Raw genomic sequence first — 23,464 nt, forward strand, 5'->3', positions numbered from 1 at the left:
CTTTTACAAGTGGTTGACCAGTTTTCCCAGCACCACTTGTTAAAGAGATTGTCTTTCCTCCGTTGTATATTCTTGCCTCCTTTGTTGAAGATAAGATGTCCATAGGTGTGTGGATTTATCCCTGGGCTTTCTATTCTGTTCCATTGATCTATATTTCTGTCTTTGTGCCAGTACCATACTGTCTTGATGATTGTGGCTTTGTAGTAGAGACTAAAATCAGGCAGGTTGTTTCCTCCAGTTCCATTCTTCTTTCTCAAGATTGCTTTGGCCATTCAAGGTTTTTTTTTGTATTTCCATACAAATTGTGAAATTATTTGTTCTAGTTCTCTGAAAAATACCATTGGTAGCTTGATAGGGATTACATTGAATCTATAGATTGCTTTGGGTAGTATACTCATTTACACTGTATTGATTCTTCCAATCCATGAACACGGAATATTTCTCCATCTATTTGTGTCCTCTTTGATTTCTTTCATCAGTGCTTTATAGTTTTCTATATATAGGTCTTTTGTTTCTTTAGGTAGATATATTCCTAAGTATTTTATTCTTTTTGTTGCAATGGTGAATGGAATTTTCCCCTTAAATTCTCTTTCTGTTTTCTCATTGTTGGTGTATAGGAATGCAAGGGATTTCTGTGTGTTTATTTTATATCCTGCAACTTTAGTATATTCATTGATTAGTTCTAGTAATTTTCTGGTGGAGTCTTTAGGATTTTCTATATAGAGGATCATGCCATCTGCAAACAGTAAGAGTTTTACTTCTTTTCCAATCTGGATTCCTTTTATTTCTTTTTCTGCTCTGATTTCTGTGGCCAAAACTTCCAAAAATATGTTTAATAGTAGTGGTGACAGTGGGTACCCTTGTCTTGTTTCTGACATTAGGGGAAATGCTTTCAATTATTCCCCATTGGGGATAACGTTTGCTGAAGATTTGTCATATATACCTTTTATTATGTTGAGGTATGTTCCTTCTATTCCTGCTTTCTGCAGCGTTTTTATCATAAATGGACGTTGAATTTTGTCAAAGGCTTTCTCTGCATCTATTGAGATAATCCTATGGTTTTTATTTTTAAATTTGTTAATGTGGTGTATCACATTGATTGATTTGTGGATATTGAAGAATCCTTGCATCCCTGGGATAAAGCCCACTTGGTCATGATGCATGATCTTTTTAATATGTTGTTTGATTCTGTTTGCTAGAATTTTGTTAAGGATTGTTGCATCTATGTTCATCAGTGATATTGGCCTGTAGTTTTCTTTTTTTGTGGCATCTTTGTCAGGTTTTGGTATTAGAGTGATGGCCTCATAGAGTGAGTTTGGAAGTCTACCTTCCTCTACAATTTTCTGGAAGAGTTTGAGTAGGATAGGTGTTAGCTCTTTTCTAAATTTTTGGTAGAATTCAGCTGTGAAGCCATCTGGTCCTGGGCTTTTGTTTGCTGGAAGATTTCTGTTTACAGTTTCAAGTTCCGAGCTTGTGATGGGTCTGTTAGGATTTTCTATTTCTCCTGGTTCAGTTTTGGAAGATTATACTTTTCTAAGAATTTGTCCATTTCTTCCAAGTTGTCCATTTTATTAGCATATAGTTGTGAAGAGTTGACTCACTGGAAAAGACTGTGATGCTGGGAGGGATTGGGGGCAGGAGGAGAAGGGGACAACAGAGGATGAGATGGTTGGATGGCATCACCGGCTCGATGGACATGTGTTTGAGTAAACTCCAGGAGTTTGTAATGGACAGGGAGGCCTGGCGTGCTGCGATTCATGGGGTCGCAAAGATTCGGACAGGACTGAGTGACTGAACTGAACTGAATTGAATAGTCTCTTATGATGCTTTGTATTTCTATGTTGTCTATTGTGATCTCTCCATTTTCATTTCTAATTTTGTTGATTTTATTTTTCTCCCTTTGTTTCTTGATGAGGCTGGCTATTGGTTTGTCAATTTTATTTATCTTCTAAAAAACCAGCTTTTGGTTTTGTTGATTTTGCTATGGTCTCTTTTGTTTCTTTAGTGTTTATTTCTGCCCTAATTTTTTAAGATTTCGTTCCTTCTACTAACCATAGGGTTCTTCATTTCTTCCATTTCTATCTGCTTTAGGTGTAGAGTTAGGTTATTTATTTGACTTTTTTTCTTATTTCTTGAGGTAAGCCTGTATTGCTATGAACCTTCCCCTTAGCACTGCTTTTACAGTGTCCCATAGGTTTTGGGTTGTTGTGTTTTCATTTTCATTCATTTCTATGCATATTTTGATTTGTTTTTTGATTTCTTCTGTGATTTGTTGGTTGTTCAGCAGCGTGTTGTTCAGCCTCCATATGTTGGAATTTTTAATAGTTTTTCTCCTGTAATTGATATCTAATCTTACTGCATTGTGGTGAGAAAAGATGCTTAGAATGATTTCAATTGTTTTGAATTTACCAAGGCTAGATTTATGGCCCAGTACAAAAGAGTCCAAAATGCAGTACATGGATGCAATCTCAAAAACGACAAAATGATCTCTGCTGAGCTTTCCAAATTTGCTGACATATTGAGTGCAGCACTTTCACAGCATCATCTTTCAGGATTTGAAATAGCTCAACTGGAATTCCATTACATCCACTAGCTTTGTTCATAGTGATGCTTTCTAAGGCCCATCTGACTTCACATTCCAGGATGTCTGGCTCTAGGTGAGTGATCACATCATTGTGATTCTCTGGGTCATGAAGATATTTTTTGTACAGTTCTTCTGTGTATTCTTGCCACCTTTTCTTGATATCTCTTGCTTCTGGTAGGTCCATACCACTTCTGTCCTTTATTGAACCCATCTTTGTGTGAAATATTACCTTGATATCTCTAATTTTCTTGAAGTGATCTCTAGTCTTTCCCATTCTTTTGTTTTCCTCTGTTTCTTTGCATTGATCTCTGAGGAAGGCTTTTTATCTCTCCTGGATATTCTTTGGAACTCTGCATTCAAATGGGAATATCTTTCCTTTTCTTCTTTGCTTTTTGTTTCTCTTCATTTCACAGCTATTTGTAAGGCCTCCTCAGACACCATTTTGGCTTTTTGCATTTCTTTTCCATGGGGATGGTCTTGATCCCTGTCTCCTTACAATGTCATGAACCTCCGTCCATAGTTCATCTGGCTCTCTGTCTGTCAGATCTAGTCCCTTAAATCTATTTCTCACTTCCACTGTATAGGCATAAGGGATTTGATTTAGGTCATACCTGAATGATTTAGTGGTTTTCCCTACTTTCTTCAATTTAAGTCTTAATTAACCATCCAGAATCCCAAGAAGTCTTGGTTAGCAATGAAGTCTGCTTGCAGTTTGGTATAGGATGCCTCTCTGGGGCCGCAAGTGCCCCCTTCAGGCTCTGGCTATCCCCGCCTACCTGTCTCTGGTGGAGAATGGGCCGGTCTGCAGCCAGCTAGCTCTGCTTAGTCATTTGCTCTGTGAGCAGGCCTGGCAGTGTCTTCAGTTCAGTTCAGTCACTCAGTCCTGTCTGACTCTTTGAGACCCCATGAATAACAGCACGCCAGTCCTCCCTGTCCATCACCAACTCCTGGAGTTTACCCAAACTCATGCCCATCGAGGCGGTGATGCCATCCAGCCATCTCATCCTCGGTCGTCCCCTTCTCCTCCTGCCCCCAATCCCTCCCAGCATCAGGGTCTTTTCCAATGAGTCAACTCTTCGCATGAGGTGGCCAAAGTATTGGGAGTTTCAGCTTCAGCATCAGTCCTTCCAATGAACACCCAGGACTGATCTCCTTTAGGATGGACTGGTTGGATCTCCTTGCAGTCCAAGGGACTCTCAAGAGTCTTCTCCAACACCATGGTTCAAAAGCATCAATTCTTCGGTGCTCAGCTTTCTTTATAGTCCAACTCTCACATCCATACATGACTACTGGAAAAACCATAGCCTTGACCAGACAGACCTTTGTTGGCAAAGTAATGTCTCTGCTTTTTAATATGCTGTCTAGGTTGGTCATAACTTTCCTTCCAAGGAGTAAGCATCTTTTAATTTCATGGCTGCAGTCACCATCTGCAGTGATTTTGAAGCCCAAAAAAATAGTCTGACACAGTTTCCACTGTCTCCCCATCTATTTCCCATGAGGTGATGGGACCAGATGCCATGATCTTAGTTTTATGAATGTTGAGTTTTAAGCCAACTTTTTCACTCTCCTCTTTCACTTTCATCAAGAGGCTTTTCAGTTCCTCTTCACTCTCTGCCATAAGGGTGGTGTCATCTGCATATCTGAGGTTATTGATATTGGTTAGGGCTTTTCCCAGGATAGCTATCCCACATTCTGGGTTACTATCTCAAGTTAGTTCTCTCAGATTGCCCTCGGGGCATTCAGGCCCAGTCCTTACCCTAAGCAATGGAGCCTGTGCCTCCCTGCCCAGCCCCTGCTTGCTAGTGTGGGATGTGAGCGTCTGGGCTGCTGCTCTGCTGGGAGTTGCTGCTAGGCACATAATCTGTGGGTTTTGATTATTTATTTATTTATTTATTTATTTTTCCTTCTTGTTATTTTGCCCTCTGAGATTCCAAGGCTCAGTACAGACCCGCCGGAGAGAGTGTTTCCTGGTGTTTGGACTTCTCTCTTTTTTAAAGACTCCCTTCCCAGGACGGAACTCCATCCCTACCTCTTTTGTCTCTCTTTTTATCTTTTATATTTTTTCCTACCTCCTTTTGAAGACAATGGGCTGCCTTTCTGCATGCCTGATGTCCTCTGCCAACATTCAGAAGTTGTTCTGTGGAAATTGCTCAGCGTTCAAATGGTCTTTCAGTGAATTTGCCAGGGAGAAAGTGGTCTCCCTGTCCTATTCCTCCGCCATCTTAGGACCGCCTCCAGATTTTTTTTTTAAATAAATTCATTTATTTATTTTTGGCTGCACTATGCTGGATCTTTGTTGTGGCACATTGGCTTCATTGCCTTTCAGCATGTGGGAACTTCCCAGATCCCAAACCTGTGTCCACTTCGTTGGCAGGTAGATTCTTAATCACTGGACAACCAACAAGACAGTTGTTAAGTGCAGTCATCATTAAAAATGAAATGATCTAAACTTAAACATCTTTTAAAAACAGAGGTAATAAATATGCCAACCGTATCACTTCCTGATTTTATTGCATTTTACTATTATATAAGATTTTGAGGTTATTGATATCTCATATTCATATGGTGGAAGTATTATAATAGTGGGCTGTTGAGTATCTCTCCTTAACTCCATGTACAATGCCATTATATTGAGAGCTTGAAATCAACCATGGTAGGAATATTTTTATCCTGGAAATTGGCAAATGTTCTAAACAAGTTGTTTTTCTTTTCCTGGAGAACCATCTGTTGATAGGTTTCTGATCACGGATAACCTAGGAGGCACAGTTTCAATCTGGAAACTTTGCATGGGGGCAAAGGTAGTTCATTATATGCAATAGATGCCTTAAGGTTTTGAGCTTTGCTCTCTCAGGAATGGATTGAGACCAGCTACATGAGGCTTGAGTTTCTTATAGGCTCAGGCAATGTAAGAGTCTAACACTACTGTAGAGCTAGGTAATAATTGAAGTATTCACTTCTCAGATGAATGAGAGCTGTCACTGAGTAGAAGAATAGCCTTCTCTCTGGGCTTGGAAGAGGTATCACAAGGTATGGATATGATGGCATAGGAGTTAGAGTAGGGAATGGAAGTAAATGGAATTTGAGGTCCTCGGATATCCCCAGGGAAGTAAGAGGCTCTAGTCATTTTCTAGGATTGAATTAAACTGGATTGTAATAAGCAGGTGTTGATAAGCACAAAGGAAAAAAAAAAAGCAGTGGGTGTTGCCGAGGACTCAGTTGAGGTTGGAGACCTTAGGTGTACATCAGTGATGGTCAGACGGGTTGAACTCAGCTGTAAGGTGAAGGCATGGAGGAAGTGGGTGACTGTGCTCTCTCAGGTGGGATTTTATGGGTAAGAAGTTGTAGAACAGCAAAGATGAAAGAGATTTGAAGGTGCTTAGGTGAAGATTTTATATTTAGATGATCCACGTCAGGACCAGGCTGGTTAGTGAAAGAAGGAAGCCCAGGAGGAGAAAAGTCTCATGGAGAAGAAATGGTATTTGACCAAAAATTTACCAAGAGGCCCTGAAGAACCTGGTGTGAGCAAGGATCATTGTCTGGAATGTGGACTCCCAGGGTGGACATGGTTGTTCAGGGCAGTCAGAGCCCCAGTGATGATAAAGGCTCCTACTATTTCCATGTGGTGCCTGCAGGGCCCTAATTCAGTTGGGAGCCTCTCTCAACAGAATGGGTTAATGGCTGATTCGTGTTAATGTTTGGTAGAAACCAACACAATGATTTAAAGCAATTATCCTTCAGTTAAAAATTAATAAATTTAAAAAGAAATTAACAAAGAAAAAAGTAAAATTAAAAAATAAAGGCAAACTAAGCCATGGTGAAAGGAAGGAAAGATGGCCCTCCTGGGTCAGATCATCATGGAGCTTGTTTCCTAAAGGTCAGTTATTGGCCTAAGAATGCAAGGGAGCATCATGGATGGATAAATGGCCTTGGCCCTCTAAACCTTGATGACTAAATGCAGTCATTTTTGATCTGTAGGAATAACATGTAATAGATGCTTTAATCAATAAGTGAAACTACAGTCACACATAAACACTTTTCTCCCCAACAACTCAGTGAGTAAGCATTGGTTCAGAACTTGGACTATGGTGATCTTCTGTCATCTCCTTCGACACAGATGTGCATTATAGAGCTGGAACAGGGAGTCAGAAGAATCAACACCACCAACCTCTTCCAAAGCTGATTGCTCCTCTACTGAGAAATCCAGCTCGTAGCATAGGAAACCCAGATCTGTATGCCTGGCCTGATTTTCTCACTAATTAAGAGTTTAAATAAAGCATCTTTCTTTTCCAGGACTGTTTTCCTTTCTGAAAATAAGAGATTTGAATGGCATGGCCATCTTAGCCAGGGTTCATATCAGATGAAAAAACAAAAACCCACTGATATAGCCATAAACAAAAGAGGTTTATTGGAAAAGTACAAGGGAAGCTTGTAGACCACAGTATCAGGCAACATAGCTGGACCTCACGTCTCACAGCTTTTTGTGAACCTCACACATCTTGTATGTTTCTCACCCCTGCCACTCTCCATCTCTGCTTCATCGGCACCTTTCCTCTTCAGACTGACTTTCTCCCCTTAGTTACTAGTGACAGACAATGGCTGTCACCTCTGAATCTGCCATGGTCTTACAGCTCCACACCCAGAATCTTTTGTTCAGTTTTTGTCTTTTGATCCCAATACTGAGGAGGGACAGAATTTAACTAGATTAGCTTGGACCAGATGTTCACAAAGCTGTGAGATGGTGGCCAAAGATCTCTGGACATAAACATGCTAGGGATGCAACCAGGGAGGCTCTTCCCAAGAAAGACACATGAGCTGGGCTAGCTTTTTAAATATTTCACACAGTGGGCTTTAGGACTACTTCAATTTATGAAAGTACACAATTTTTTGACTCCTTAATTGTCTCCATAGTTGTATGCTGAACCTTTACTATATTTTTGTAGGTACTTCTAAATGTGTGTGTCTATAAATCTGTTACCTTGCCCCATCATAGCTTCTGTCTCAATAACTTGTATATTTCCTTTGTTGATGTTATGCATTCAGTGCCGGGTTTGCCTGACATGTAGTTTGTGTGACAGGGAGCTGATTGTTGGCTTCATAAGTCCCTCATTCACCTGTAGTCTCTAGAGAGCCCTGAGACCCAACAAGGACTCCCACTGCCCTGAATTCCTTAATTTCAAAACATTCAGTTAGGTCACTGTATTTACAACAAACACCTATAGACTGTATGTGTTGAGAAATAAAAGTGAAAGTCACTCAGTCGTGTCCAACTCTTTGTGACCCCATGGACTATAGAGTCCAAGGAATTCTCCAGGCCAGGATACTGGAGTGGGTAGCCTGTCCCTTCTCCAGGGGATCTTCCCAACCAAGGGATCAAATCCATGTCTCCCACATTGCAGGTGGATTCTTTACCAGCTGAGCCACAAGGGAAGCCCAAGAATACTGGAGTAGGTAGCTTATCTCTTCTCCAGTGGATCTTCCTGACCCAGGAATTGAACTGGAGTCTCCTGCATTGCAGGAGGGTTTTTTTATCAACTGAGCTATCTGGGAAGTGGTTGAAAAATATCCAAACATTAAAAAAAGAGGAAAAAAAAACCATGAAATAAGAGAAAGCAGTGAGAAAACCACAAAGAATATGTACTTGGGCGAGTTAGTGGCTGTGATTTCTTTTCCAACTTCTGCCTGTGACCTTATAGAATATTACCATTTTCTTTTCCTTTCTCTTTTATCCCATCAGACTTGCTGTACACGGAGAGTATAAACAGTAGTATTACAGAAAGAATCAGAAAGTTCAGGAGTAGGACCCCCAAACCAGCTTGGGGTACATACAGTATCAGGGAAAGTGATGCAGAGGAATGAGCCAGAATTTTTTTTTTCCATTCCTCCTAACATATAAAATGAGTCCTAGCTGCTGAAGCCGGGACAGAAATCACAGACACTGAGCATATTATTCTGGAGCTGTCTTCCCTGTGCCGGATTTCATAGCACATGGAATCACCCTCTCCCTCTCATCCCTCCTCCCCTGCCCATCCATAGACCTCCTGTACCCCCTGCAGACTGCTTACATCAAACCCTGGTCCAGCTGAAGAGGGTGATCTCGCAATTACCCAGACTCCCCATGGGCAGCCCCGGGGCAAGTTCAGGCTTGCTTCTTGTTCTTTACTTGATAAATTCCGACAGCACGTCAGCTCCGTCCTCTCTTCAATAGCCATCAAATATTGATGGATGGAGCAGGTGTGCTTCCCAGGGTGCAAATAAAATGATGGTCTAAAGCTCCAAGTCCTTTACAAGAGCATAATTCCACTACAATCTAGATGGAAACGTAGAGCTGTCTCTCTCATGTCATATTACGATTCTGGTGTGAGAGAGCAATGTGCTGGTTCCTGACAGACCCCCTGGCAAGCTTAGCTGGAGCCAAAAACGGTGGCAGAATCTTCCTTCAAGGCCTCTACAATTTATCTGATTAAACACAAATAAGTGGAAATACTTCCTCTAGTGGGTCTCAGCCAGGGAAAGGATTGCTGTTCAAGGAGATAGCTGGAAATATGTGGGCTATTTGGGGTATCTTGATGAGAAAAAGGAATCACCACTAGCATTTAGCATCTCAAGTCAGGGGTGAATAGCGTTGTGTCTCACCCTGAAAATTGCACTGGACAAAACACCAGTATAACTTTGTAGCTAAACCAGGCCTGGTCTCCTGGGATGTGCACAGCAGAACCCAATACATACCCTCTCCTCCACCCCAAATGCTGAATAGGTCACCACGCCCTCTGTTGAATCTATCATCTAGATCAATAGTCTTCAAACCATTTGGTTCACACACCCTGTGGGAGAATTGAGAAAAATAGCTCACTGCCTTCTCACACATTTTTTAGTTGACATCTACAGTCTTTCATCATAAATGTAAATAGTTGCAAAGGATGTAATTTACAGCACATTGTAAAAACTGACATTCGAAAGTAAAACCATTACATCACTCTTCTAAATGTATTCAATGGACTCTAAATACTATGGTGATTTTTAACATCCACACATAATCTATTTTAAAAATACTACATGAGCAAGCTCTTCTTTAACAATTAGAAATCTTGCTTCGTTAATTTTTTTCCTTGAACTTGTATTTCCAATCCATTTCCCTCAGAGAGTTTTATCCTAATGTAATATATTTGCTATGCTTGAAAGTCTTTTATTGATCAACCTATCAAATGTCTCTGAAACAAAAATATGTATGTAAATTATATTATTCTCATTTCCTGGGACATAAAATTCCAAGTGTTAATTTTTTCTTCTAGATTCAGTTATTATTACAATTATTATTCATACATTGATTAAAGCTACATACATATATATTTTAAAGTTAGCAAATTTTATTTGAGATAAAAGAAAATTTTTATTAAAAATGAGTCTCAATGAGAGATGATTTTTTTCAATCAGTGCATATATCCATGAATGAATATTACTTATGGAGAGCATAAAATGGTATTTAATATCAATTTTATTATTTTTCTATTTTCAAATGTAATCACTGAAAAAAAAATATTTTACATGTATAGATGGTTGGGATTGAACAGATTTTGTTATAGCTACTTCCCTGATTTTTATCTCCTTCTGAATAGTATCCCAAAGATAATAGTAAGATACATCATCAAAAATTATGGTTAATGGTACATCAGTTGCCACTTTTTTAGGTCTCTTTCAATGTCATTGAAAGCAGAAAATCCCATTGTCAGAGGATTTATTACCTGGTGCTATCCTTTCACTTTACAACTTTTCACCAGTCTTTCCAATTGTCCTTTGTTTGATGGCCCTGAGGTTTTTCCTGCTGGAACAATGTGCTTTAGAAAAGGGTAAGGTAGATGAGAGGTCCTCTCGTTTCTATAGGAAAAAAAAAAAAAAGTGTTTTCTCAAGTAAAGGTAAAATAAGAGAACTTGTTTGATTTTTCCCTTAACCCCAGGAGTTTGCTTAGGCAGTGGCATTTAGGAAAGACCTACAGGAAAGTTGTGAGAAAGCATCTGTGTACCTTCCTGTTTTTTAGAAATTTTGGTCCTCCAAGTATATGCAAAACCTAAAGTTGACTGTTGTAAATAAATGTAAATTAGTCCACTCTCTCTGCTTCATCCTCACGTATGTCTTATTCTGTCTGGGCTTTCATCTCTACCAGAGTTTTCATCTCTACCAGAATGAGAGATGCTTTTCAAAAACATTTTTGGTCATCCAAGTATATGTAAATCCTAGTTTAAAGTTCACTGTTGTGGTGCATGTGTGCCTGTGACTGATCCATGTCAATGTGTGACAGGGGCCACCACAGTGTTGTGAAGTGATTGTCCTCCAATTAATATAAATAAAGTTTTTAAAATGTGTTTTTTAAAAAAGTTCACTCTTGTAAATAAACATAAAATAATCCATCACTCTACTTCAGCCTCATGCATTTTGCTATGTCTAAGCCTCACTCATCTCTCATCTATACTACCAGGTTTTGAAACATATTGTGAGTAATATAATACAGGCCATATATGTAATTTCTAACTTTATAGTAGCCATATTAAAAAAAAGCAAAAACAAAACCAAACAAACCCAGGTACTACTAATGTAACATTTATTTAACCCACTATATGCAAGATATAGGGCTTCCGTTGTGGCTCAGTTGTTAAAGAATCCGCCTGCAATTCAGGAGACCTGGGTTTGATCCCTGGGTTGGGAAGATCCCCTGGAGGAGGGAAAGGCCACCCACTCCAGTATTCTGGCCTGGAGAATTCCATGGACTGTATAGTCCATGGGGTTGCAAAGAGTTGGACACGACTGAGTGACTTTCATTTCACTCACTTACATGCATGATTGTGTCATTTATAAAATATGTCAAATATATCCCAATCCCAACTAGTCACGTTTTAAGTGCTTAATGGGACTGCTGCCTCTGTGTGTGTGTGCTAAGTCACTTCAGTCGCATGACACTCTGCGACCCTATGGACCCTTGTGGACCCTATGGACCCTTATGCAACCCACCAGGCTCCTCTGTCCCTGGGATTCTCCAGCCAAGAATACTGGAGTGGTTTGCTGTGCCCTTCTCCAGAGGATCTTCCTGACCCAAGGATCAGACTGCTGGCTATCATATGCCATATTATGGCTCTCTATTGCTGATAATCATTTAAAAGCTTCATTCATTCATTCAAGTTTGAATGACTCCTTTTCTCTCAATGAAAAGTTTGTATTCCTTCAAGGGGCTTACATTCCAAGAGGATCAAATCTCAGTTTATATGTCCAGTGTCACTGACCAACACTCTGCAAGCTTTTGAATAAATCCCATTTTGCTTTCTTATTTGGTGCTCGCTTCACAGATCTTGTGCTTTTTTGCTCCACACCTTCACTTCCATTCTTTGAAGCTTATGCTTAGTATTAAATACAAATCCTGGCACAGAAGGTGGACTGAATAAACACATTTTTTTGGTGAATAAATTACTTATTAAGTATATTCAACAAATTTATCCTACAAACGTTGAGGGCAGTGATTACATTTGCAGAAGGAGGGTGAGAGAGCTTATAGGGGAACACAAATGATGTTTTAGCTTGCTTAAACACAAAGATTAAATGCTTCTCCAGAGGGGGAAAAAAATGGAACCTGACTGAGTAATTATGTCTGTTCCTCCTATTATGTCTGTTCCTCCTATCAGATCGGAAAGGGACCTATGAAATGAAAATGAGAGGGAACAGGAGGATGGCACCTCTATCCATGTGAGCAAAACAGCTTGCCAAACACAGCTCTCACAAGCTGCTCAAGGCAGTCATCAGATTGTCTTTAAAGCAATAGTCATCCCAAAGGGTTAACTCAAAAAATGTAAGTTTTTTTGAGTATGTTGATATTTGCAGAGATGAAACATACTTCTCCATCACAGCTTTTAAAATGTAAGACAAAATCCATAGCCTCAATTTTGGAAATGAATAACAACGATTGTATGGCAGCGTCCCCCAGGCTGGCTTATGATATTACAAGACCTTTGTCCAAATTACGAAATTTTATTATGTTGCAGAACTGGCCATAGAAGGGTTCCATCTCTCTGGATAATCAAACTGCCTATTTCTGGCCCTGAACCTTTGTATAAGCCTTACGATTTCAGGAATCTTTTTGCTATCTGCACTTTCTTCCTAGTCTTTGTTTTAAAGCTATAATATGTGGGTATTTTAAAATTTGTTGAGGTATAGTTGATTTACAATGTTGTATTAGTTTCAGGGGTACAGCAGAGTGAAATAATCTCTTTTGCAGCAAGATGGATCAACCTAGAGATTATCACACCAAGTGACATAAGTGAGACAAAGACAAATACCGTATAATATCCCTTACGTGTAGAATCTTCCTGGTCTTTTGTTCTTAGCTGTGTACCTTGAGGGCAAGGTAGTTGTTAAATTTATTTTTGACAATATTTAACTTTGCATTAAATTAAATTTTCTAATGATTACCTAAATACAAGTGCTTGAAAATACATATCGCAATAATAGAAACAAATATGTATTAATTTATTTAAACAAATTATTGAGTCTTTAATATGTTTATAGCAATGTGCCAGGTTTTAAGGATACAGCAATAAATTATACCACATCCTTAGTCCAAGGAGTTAAATATAGTGAGGAAGACTTAGGCCAGTACCTGACAGAAGAGAAACTCAAGTAGTATTTGTTAAATAGTAATTCATTTCTGGGATTTGTATATATCCCAGCTGTAGTCTGTGATTATTATATTCCCAACAGTCAACAGGTGATCAGTACAGACTACGTATCCCTGGGGGCTCTGACAGTAGAAAATCCGCCTGCAATGCAGGAGATTCTGCATTCGGAATCTCTGCGTTGGGTAGGGAATGGCTATCCACTCCAGTATTCCTGTCTGGAGAGTTCCATGAACAGAGGAGCCTGGCAGGCTATACAGTCCATGGACTTGCAAAGTCAGATGCAACTGAGCAACTAAACTTAACACAGACCACACACACAGTGAATGTTTGATGAATGAATGATTGAAGCTGTGAGTTTTTCCCTTCTTTTCATAATACCAATCATAGCTCTCCTCTCTTCTCAAAAGGCTTAAGGAAAAGAAAAAAAAGGGGGGGTGTGGGGAAGCAGAGAGAGAAGAAAATTGGATTTCCAGCTTACTTTATCAAGCCAGTAATCTAGCAAACCCACTCCCCTTGGGCTGTTTCATTGCAAAGTCTGACTTAAATTCACCCTATCAACACACCAAATACCTCCCACCAGAATTATTCCTTAGGATCCTTTTTTGATTCTAACATATTCCTTGAGGAAACTGAAAAAATCCATTTCAAGAGAACACTTCAGTAGAGGGAACTAAAGGGACATTGTACCCAGCTGACTAGCTGGGAAGTGTTCAGGCATTGAGGAGATCATGACTTCATTGTTTCAGAAATTCTGCACATAAGTCATTCACATGCACTTTTGTATTTGCCTAGAAAGCCGTATCTACATATGGCAAACAGAGAAAATATAATATTTTGCTAAATTTGCTATTAAAAGCCAGGGTATTTGTTTTCCATAATTATTAATTGCCCTGATATTTGTGAGCAAACAGAAGTTTTTGTCTCTCTTACTTAATTGAAATTTCATGATAAGCAAACAGAAGTATTGGAAATGACCACATACGTATGCATGCACACAACTATAGGCTTTTATATGATTTATTCATTTAAGAAAGGTGATTGAATTCTTTCTAAGCAGAATGCACTCTGATTGGTATTGAGGAAAGAGAGCCTGAACAAGCTCTAGATGAGGTCCTGCGGTGTGTTTGGCTCTTTTTATACATATTTCATACTGTTAAATCTTCATGATTTTTAGTCAGTTCTATATAGTTTTCCTCTTTTAAAAGTGAGAAATCAGAAACTAGGAGAGTCTAACTGATTTACCCAAGATCATATAGTAAGTGGTAGAGGCTGGAATTTGGTTTCCCTAGTGGCTTAGACAGTAACGAATCTGGCTGGGATACAGGAGACCTGGGTTCAGTCCCTGAATCAGAAAGATCCGCTGGAGAAGGGCATGACAACCAACTCCAGTATTCTTGCCTGGAGAATCCTACGGACAGAGGAGCCTGTGGAATACAGTCCCTAGGATGGCAGAGTCAGACTGAAGTAACTTAGCATGCATGCATGCAGAGCTGGAATTCAAACCTGTTTGTCCAGTTTTAAAATGTGGATTCTTACCAAGGACCTGGTCAGGCCAAATGATACAAAAAGATATTAAATAAATAGTATTTTTTGTACACGTGCTGCTGCCTCTTAATCTAAACCAGTGGTTTTCAATAGAGGGTGGTTGTGTTCCCTACAGTGATGTTTATCATCGCTTGAAGAAATTTTTGATTTTTGATTGTCATGAATGGGGGTTGCTACCGGCATCCAGTGGGTTAAGGCCACAAATCTGGCTAAACCTCTTACAATGCATAGGGCAGCCTCTGCCCCAGTCACCGCACCCAACAAACAGTGATCCAAAATGTGAGTGGCGCCAAAGAAGAAGGTCTGGAATAGATGAGAATAGAAGATATCATGTTAGCTAAATTCTTTTAGTTGCTAGACATAAAACAATAGCTACTTTACACTTTTAAAAATAACTTAACGGAAGGGTATTAAAATATCTTGTGTCATTAAAAGTTAAACAGCTCCAAACTCTGAAGTGGGAAGTTGTTCAATGGTCTCAGTAACCAGAATTCCTAGACTTTTCTCTTGAAAATACTGCAGTAAGCATGCCTCACTCGGTTTCTAAGACACTCAATCTCTCCCTTTAGGGAAAATTAAAAAAAAAGAATCAGAATAGCTCAGTTTGGGTTAGGTGACTTTCTCTGCATATTCTGGCACAGTGTGACCCATCCATTTGTACTAAAGACCATTTCCACGAAAGGCAGCTGACCCAAGAGAAGTCCAGCAGCCACCTGTGTTCATTTCCTTCTGGCCAGAGTCAGTAAACAAGGTCACTTGAAGACAGCTAGTATATGTCATGTAAGTTCAAGGTTAGAGAATGTATGCATATTCTTTAGCTTCTTTGTGCCAAAGATTAAATATATAGCTTATTGTTTTTTCAAACTCTTGGTTGGAATCTTTGGATTCCAACTAGATGATCCCTAGAGGCTTCACAGCGGTGAATCTAAAGATCCTAGATCTTTAGGTCTGAAATGTGATTTAGCTGTTAATGAGCATTAATCTATTCAGCTTAGCTCTGTCAGAAATTGGAGCCTTGTCCCTGGATCTCACCTTGCTGCAAGGATGTCAACCCAACTCTTCCATCTCAGTGCCATAGGCACTACAATTTCTTTTTTAACTGAAAGCTAGTATGTTCATTACCTCTAATGGTGGCAAAAACTACACTAGAAAAACCATCACGTGTGCGCAGCAGTTGTAACTCAGGTTTCTATTTGGCAAATGTTTACAGAACACCCGTTAAGTTCTCATCAGTTAATGTTCATGTAAAATCCTTCTGTTATATTATAGTTACCCGTTCTAGAGGGTAAGATTCAGATAGGAGAAGTAATTTGCCTAAATTACTTTACAGTGAGTTTAATTTATAATTTATATTTATATATATATAGTATATATATAATATATTAATATATAATTTATAATTAAGTTTATAGTGAATGAGGAGCAGTGAAGACTCTTAAGGCTGTTATGCTGGTTTTACTCCATGCCTTATCGGTCTTCTGTCCTGTTCTGTGACCTGGGCAGGTTCCATATCTTCAGGGGATCTTTGTTCTCTGGTCTCTGGTCCGGTTTGGGTGCTAGGACACAATCATGGGAGACAGGCTGTTAGAGGGAGAGAGAGGTTAAAAGTATTTCTCTTCCCTCTCTCCCTGTGTCCGAGACCTGGTTTTCGGCAGTAGCTTCACCCACTGTGGCTATAGCTGCTGGTGAGTAAACCACACACATGCATCATGGCTCTGACTCACGGGGACCCTCTTTCCTCGCCTTGATCTCGCTGACATACTCGTGGGAAAGTATCCTTGCTTTTGCTTGTCCTTTCCTAGACACCACAACACTCTCTTATCATTCCATTTAGACCTATTTCTTTGAAAATTCTCTCCATCCAATTCCCTTGACTTCGCATCTTTAGAGTGGAACCCTTGCTGCCATACTCTAGAGTTTTGTCTGACATACCCTAGTCCCTCTGAAGCTGAGGGTGAGGTGTTCTTCTGCCTGAGCATCTCTCACTGGGGCTCCAAATGGGCACCTCACCCAGGTGTCTCATTTAAAGTTGACCTGAGACTACAACTCAGTAAACATAGCTTATTTGTAAGAGGTTCCTGAAATACCATTTTCAAACTATTTTTCTGTTGTCTTTTAGCAATATCCGTGGTTCCTAAAATTTAAATTCTGCTTTTCTTGGCAGCTGGAAGCTTAGAGCAAAATTTAGCAATCAATGATAATAATTCTTGTTTATTTTTAGAGCATTAGTATTGCCTTTTATACTATTTATTGTCATTGCCCTTTTAGCAGGTATTGTATATATTGCTAGTTAGTACATCGTGTATTCTTTGTGAGGAAAGGTGGCTTATGTGCTATTTATAATAAAATGACAAGTTAGTGCAAGAGAAAAAGACTGGCCTTGGATTAGAGATCGTTTCAACATGAAATTGCAAAGCCTCTTTAAAGTTAAATTTTCTCATCTGTGAAATGGATTAATGTTTGCCTTACCCTAATTTGTATAATATCACTTAAATTTGAAATAGGTTCACAAGTGTAGGTTTTCCTTTTAAAGTTACAATTGTTATTACATATTAAATGACGCCAATGAGGGTAATGTTGCTAATGATATTCTTACACCTAGTTAGGTAGTGGACAAGAAGTGTTATGGGAGGTGAAGTTCAAAGCCTTCAATATTCCTTGTAGCACTGAAGGCTGACTAAAGGGAAGCAAGGTAGATGGGAGTGCCCAGGAACATCCACTGGGCCAGCGCAAAGATGGAAGTAGAATATTATGGTACTATTACAGTATAGTATTTTGCAGGTGCTCCATAAATGTGTACTGAATCAATAAATGATTAAATAAATAAGAAGTATTAGAAATTCTTTCATAAATAGTGGAGAGCCTTCTGCATTGATATCTGGAAATGTTCCTGCTAGTTATTAACATCATTCCCAATAATTTTCATGCAACTGGAACTCAGGATTCAAGCATGTGAGTAGGCTCCTTAATTGGAGATCTAACAGTTTCTTGGACAACTAGGTTGGAGGGGACAAAGGCAAGGTTGGGAGAGTGAAGAATGGCAGGGCAAAGTCCAGCTATTAATATGAAGTTCAAGCCGATAATTCCTTCTATATTGTCAAGAGCAGTGGATATCATGTCGGTATACCAGGAGGTAGACCAGATAGATGTGTGTGTGTGTGTGTGTGTGTGTGTGTGTGTGTGTGTGTCTGTCTGTTTCTTACTGTTTTTTTCTACTTACTACACTGTGACCTTGGGGAGTTATAAACCTAAGTAACAGCTTTGGTTTCTGCCTTGATGTCTAATCTGAAAATGGAGATAATGATAATATTTACAGAGTTGCCATAGGATTACACTTGAAAATGCCTGCCATGCATGTAATGATCTGAAAGTTCCTGTAGTTATGGTTATTCTTAATAATAAGAATATAGTTTCAGGCCAGAGTCATACAAGATGTAAGTTTGACCTAATGCTGAGTTCCTTGAGTTGCCTCTGACTTCAGGACTTCTGGAAAAAGACATGAAGGGCAGAGTTGTTGTGGCAGAATAGATGCCCCAGAGGCAGCCATGATGCAGCTTGAGCTGACACCTGAAGGGACGCTGACAAGTCAGGATGGAGGCTGATACTGAAGACTTCTCAGCTAGAATCCTGTATCATAAGAGGAGCATCAGAAGTGCTCCCAGAAGTGGGACCAATACCAAGAAGTGGCCCATTGATGCTGGACGGAGTGACTGTTTCACAGAAGAGTGAGGGCTCAGGCAGAAGGCTGCCTCTGGAAGCAGGGTTCGGAATCCATGAGAAAGCGAGGTGACTGTTTTTGTAGCATCTATTGAAAAAAAAAGTAATTCACAACCCTTTGTTCATATTAAAATAACCATGTACATTGTGGAAGAAGATGTACATTTTTGAATATATGTCTAAACAATACCCAAGACTATAAAGGCAGTTTGAATTTGAAGTTTGCCTCTTTGGTCTATAGCCCCAGACCCTCAGTGTAGACCTCTGCACCCCTCCAACATGGGAATGCTTTCAATGATGCATTTGAGAAACTCTGGTTTAAGAGCATAGGTTCTCTTGACTTTGGAATCAAATATATTCACCAAGTGAATAATCTCAAACACATCACTTAACCACTGTGAACCTATTTGTTAAATAGAAATAAAAATGTCAAACACAAGTATTGGGAGGATGAAAGAATGTAACTTTGGGAAGCTCCATGAATTTGGTCCAGTGTAGGGTGCTAACTCAATGTAAAGCCCCCCACCTTGTTACATATTGTTATAAAACCAACTGGAAACCAGTGATACCTCCCGTGTGTGTTTCTTTCAGCAGCATATCGTTAGGTGAGCACAGAGTGCAGCAAAAAATTATGAAATGCAATCTCTTTAATAAAAACAGAGAAATTACAAGCATAAAATTCATTCATAAAATATAGAAATAATTAGTTCACTGCACACAATACCCTGTTTCTAAAATGCCCTAAACCAGAATATTCCACTGTACCTTGTAACATTTATTGATCTAATTTATAGCTTTTTGTTGTTTGCCAAGACCATAGATTATCAAGGTGAGACAGTATTAGCTGAGGAAATCAGGACTCATCTAATGAAAATATAAATTTCACTTATTCTCCACATGTTATGCTTAAAAACCCAAGTTTATTTCAAGTTCAAATTAAAGTATTGCAGAAATTTACAGATTGGCATTTACAAATACATGTGGTAATTAGACAGAGCAAATACTATCTTGTTGCTTAAGAAAATGCTAAATGAAGCTCGAAAGAGGTGAATTGAGGATAGTTAAACAAATGTGCTGCTTCACCTGGTAGGTAATGAAGTTAAGGAGCTCATTAATCCCAGCAGTGTTATTAGTTAAAAATATAAGAAAGAAGAGGCAGCACAATATGCTGCAGAGAATCAGGTGTACCTGGGTTTCAGTCCCAGCTCCACTAAATATTACTCAACTGTACAATTTACAACTTGTTTATGAAGATGGGCATAAAAATGCTCACCTTATAAGACTGGTGTTAAGACAGAAAAACAGATGTTTGCAAACTCAATCCTTGCACTTGAAATGTGTTCCATAAATGCTGTTTTCCTTTGAGTAAGTTTTAAGAAAATAAGGATCATCTACATGTCGTTGTTTTCCAACTTTTTAATCCAAAAATTCCCCTCTTCCATTTTTTTTCTCCCTAATGAACCTGAATGCAGTAGTTTATTATATGAAAATTTCTGCCAGATAAAAGTGTAAATATGTCTGTTTGTATGTATACAAAACATACACACATACATTTGTTTTAAAACTTGTTGAATGATGAAGAGTGAGAATGAGGAAGCTGAATGTATTAGTAAGTTTAATGAGAAATAACTTTTCAGGATGGGGAAATGCTATTGAGGTTACTGCAGCAACCAGATTGTATACATTCAGGTGCAAAACTGAAGGGAGACGCAAAGCCTGCCCTATCCCCCAAGCTCTTAGCTGTTATGCTCTGAGTCTTAGTTTAATTACGTGAGAACTAGATACCTTGAGATCACCACTTGGCTATGCTATTATGTAAAGGAAGATACATTTTCATGAGCTATCCAGATCTCATATTTTCAACATGTAAAAGACTTTTAAAAAATGGTTTTCACCCTCCTTTTCTTCCTAGACTAGTGAAATTACTAAACGTGCTCTTTCATTAAGGATGTGATACCATGCACAAGTATCCAGTCACCATATCCAGTCATTGTCAAAGACACTGTAATTATCTGAATCTATTCAGTTCTGTCCAGTTGCTCAGTCGTGTCCAACTCCTTGCGACCCCATGAACCGCAACACGCCAGGCCTCCCTGTCCATCACCAACTCCCAGAGTCCAGCCAAACCCATGTCCATTGAGTCGGTGATGCCATTCAACCATCTCATCCTCTGTCGTCCCCTTCTCCTCTTGCCCTCAATCTTTCCCAGCATCAGGGTCTTTTCAAATGAGTCAGCTCTTCGCATCAGGTGGCCAAAGTATTAGAGTTTCAGCTTCAACATCAGTCCTTCCAATGAACACCCAGGACTTATCTCCTTCAGGATGGACTGGTGGGATCTCCTTGCAGTCCAAGGGACTCTCAACAGTCTTCTCCAACACCACAGTTCAAAAGCATCAATTCTTTGGTGCTCAGCTTTCTTTATAGTCCAACTCTCACATCCACACATGACCACTGGAAAAACCATAGCCTTGACCAGACAGACCTTTGTTGGCAAAGTAATGTCTCTGCTTTTAAATATGCTGTCTAGGTTGGTCATAAATTTCCTTCCAAGGAGTAAGCGTTTTTTTAATTTCATGGCTGCAATCACCATCTGCAGTGATTTTGGAGCCCCCAAAAATAAAGTCTGACACTGCTTCCACTGTTTCCCCATCTATTTCCCATGGAGTGATGGGACCGGATGCCATGATCTTAGTTTTCTGAATATTGGGCTTTCAGCCAACTGTTTCACTCTCCTCTTTCACTTTCATCAAGAGGCTCTTTAGTTCTTCTTCACTTTCTGCCATAAGGGTGGTGTCATCTGCATATCTGAGGTTATTGATATTTCTCCCAGCAATCTTGATTCCAGCTTGTGCTTCCTCCTGCCCAGAGTTTCTCATGATGCACTCTGCATATAAGTTAAATAAGCAGGGTGACAATATACAGCCTTGACGGACTCCTTTTCCATTTGGAACCAGTCTCTTGTACCCTGTCCAGTTCTAACTGTTGCTTCCTGACCTGCATACAGGTTTCTCAAGAAACAGGTCAGGTGGTCTGGTATTCCCATCTCTTTCAGAATCTTCCACAGTTTATTGTGATCCACACAGTCAAAGGCTTTGGCATAGTCAATAAAGCAGAAATACATGTTTTTCTGAATCTATTAGAATTTATATGATGGTATTTATCAGGAATATGAGTTCAGCTTTGTAATATCTTAACATTCTATGAAATATACTATTGTCAACCCCAAAGTATTCACCATTGGGTTCCTGAATTCTTTGCTGACCTGTCTGTCACATGTCACTATGGCTAAGGCAGACGAGTGATGAATGATGACATTTGGGGAAAAGATCAGAGCCCTTTGAAATAAGCCTCTCTCTCTTTTTGCCTCTCTCGGTCTCTCTCACTCTCTTTCATCTCTTTCGCTCTTAATTTGTTCTCCCATTTTACTGTTTTAAGTAATAATAATTTATTGAAAACTTTGTATGAAACTGTAGGTGATCTGAAACCTAGAGAACATGATTCCTCTAGCAATCCTAGAGGATAGATGTTTATTATTTATTTTTTGAAGTATCATTGCTTTACAATATTATATTAGTTTCAGGTATACAGCATAATGATTTGGTATTTTTACAGATTATACTCCATTAAAACTTATTATAATAGCTGTAATTCCCTGTGCTATACAATATATCATTTTTAGTTATCTATTTTATACCTAGTGGTTTGTTTCTCTTAATCCTATGCCCCAGCATACACCTTACCACTTCCTCCTCCTCACTGATAATCACTAGTTATTTTCTTATTCCTGTTAGCCTATTACTGTTTTGCTTTGTACATTTGTATTATTTTTAGGTTTCATGTATAAGTGATATAGTATTTGTCTTTCTCTGACTTATTTTACTAGGCATAGTATTTGCTAGGTCCACAAACGTTACTGCAAATGGCAGAACCTCGCTATTTTTATGGTTGAAAAATATTCCAGTGTATATTCTTCTTTATCCATTTGTCTGTTGATGAACACTTAGATTAATTTCACATCTTGGCTATTGTAAATAGTGCTGCTATGAACATTAGGGTTCATGTATCTTTTGGAATTAGTGTTTTCATTTTTTCCAGAAATATACCCAGGAGTCATATATACCCAATGGTCACATGGTAGTTCTATTTTTAGTTTAGGAGGAAGTTTTATACTAATTTCCACCAGGGCTATACCAATTTACATTCCCATCCCAAGGGGACCCTTTTCTCCACTCTTCTCCAACATTTGTTATTTGTAAACTTTTTGATGATAGCCATTCTGAGAGGTATGAGGTGATATCTCATTATTGTTTTATTTGTGTTTTTCCAACGATTAGAGACATTGAGCATATTTTCATGTGCCGTTAGCTATTTGTATGTCTTCTTTAGAAAAATATCTATTCAGGTTCTTCTGCTCATCTTTTCATTGCACTGTTTGATTTTTTGGTTTTGAATTGTATGAGGTGTTTATATATTTTTTATATTGGCCACTTTTTTGTCATATCATTTGCAAATATTTTCTCCCGTTCAGTAGGTTGCCTTTTAGATTTTTTGATTGATTTTTTTTTTCTGTGCAAATGCTTTTAGTTTAATTAGGTTCAATTTGTTTACTTTTGCTTTTATTTGTTTTGTAGTAGGAGACGTATCCAAAAATATTGCTGCAATCTATGTCAAAGAATGTTCTACATATATTCTCTCCTAGGACTCTCATGATTTCAGGTCTTATCTATAGATCTTTAATCCATCTTGAGTTTCATTTTATATGCGCTGTGAAGAGTGTTTTAATAGCATTTTTGTGCAAAGAGCTGTCCCAGTTTCCCAGAATCACTTACTGAAGAGACTGTCTTTCCCCACTGTATATTTTGCCTCCTGACCATAGATGTATGGGCTTATCTCTGGATTCTCTGTTCTGTTCACTGATTTATCTGTTTTTGTACCAGAACAGTGTTGTTTTGATAACTGTAG

The sequence above is a fragment of the Cervus canadensis genome, chromosome 29 (genome assembly GCF_019320065.1).
Source record: "Cervus canadensis isolate Bull #8, Minnesota chromosome 29, ASM1932006v1, whole genome shotgun sequence".
NCBI lineage: Eukaryota > Metazoa > Chordata > Mammalia > Artiodactyla > Cervidae > Cervus > Cervus canadensis.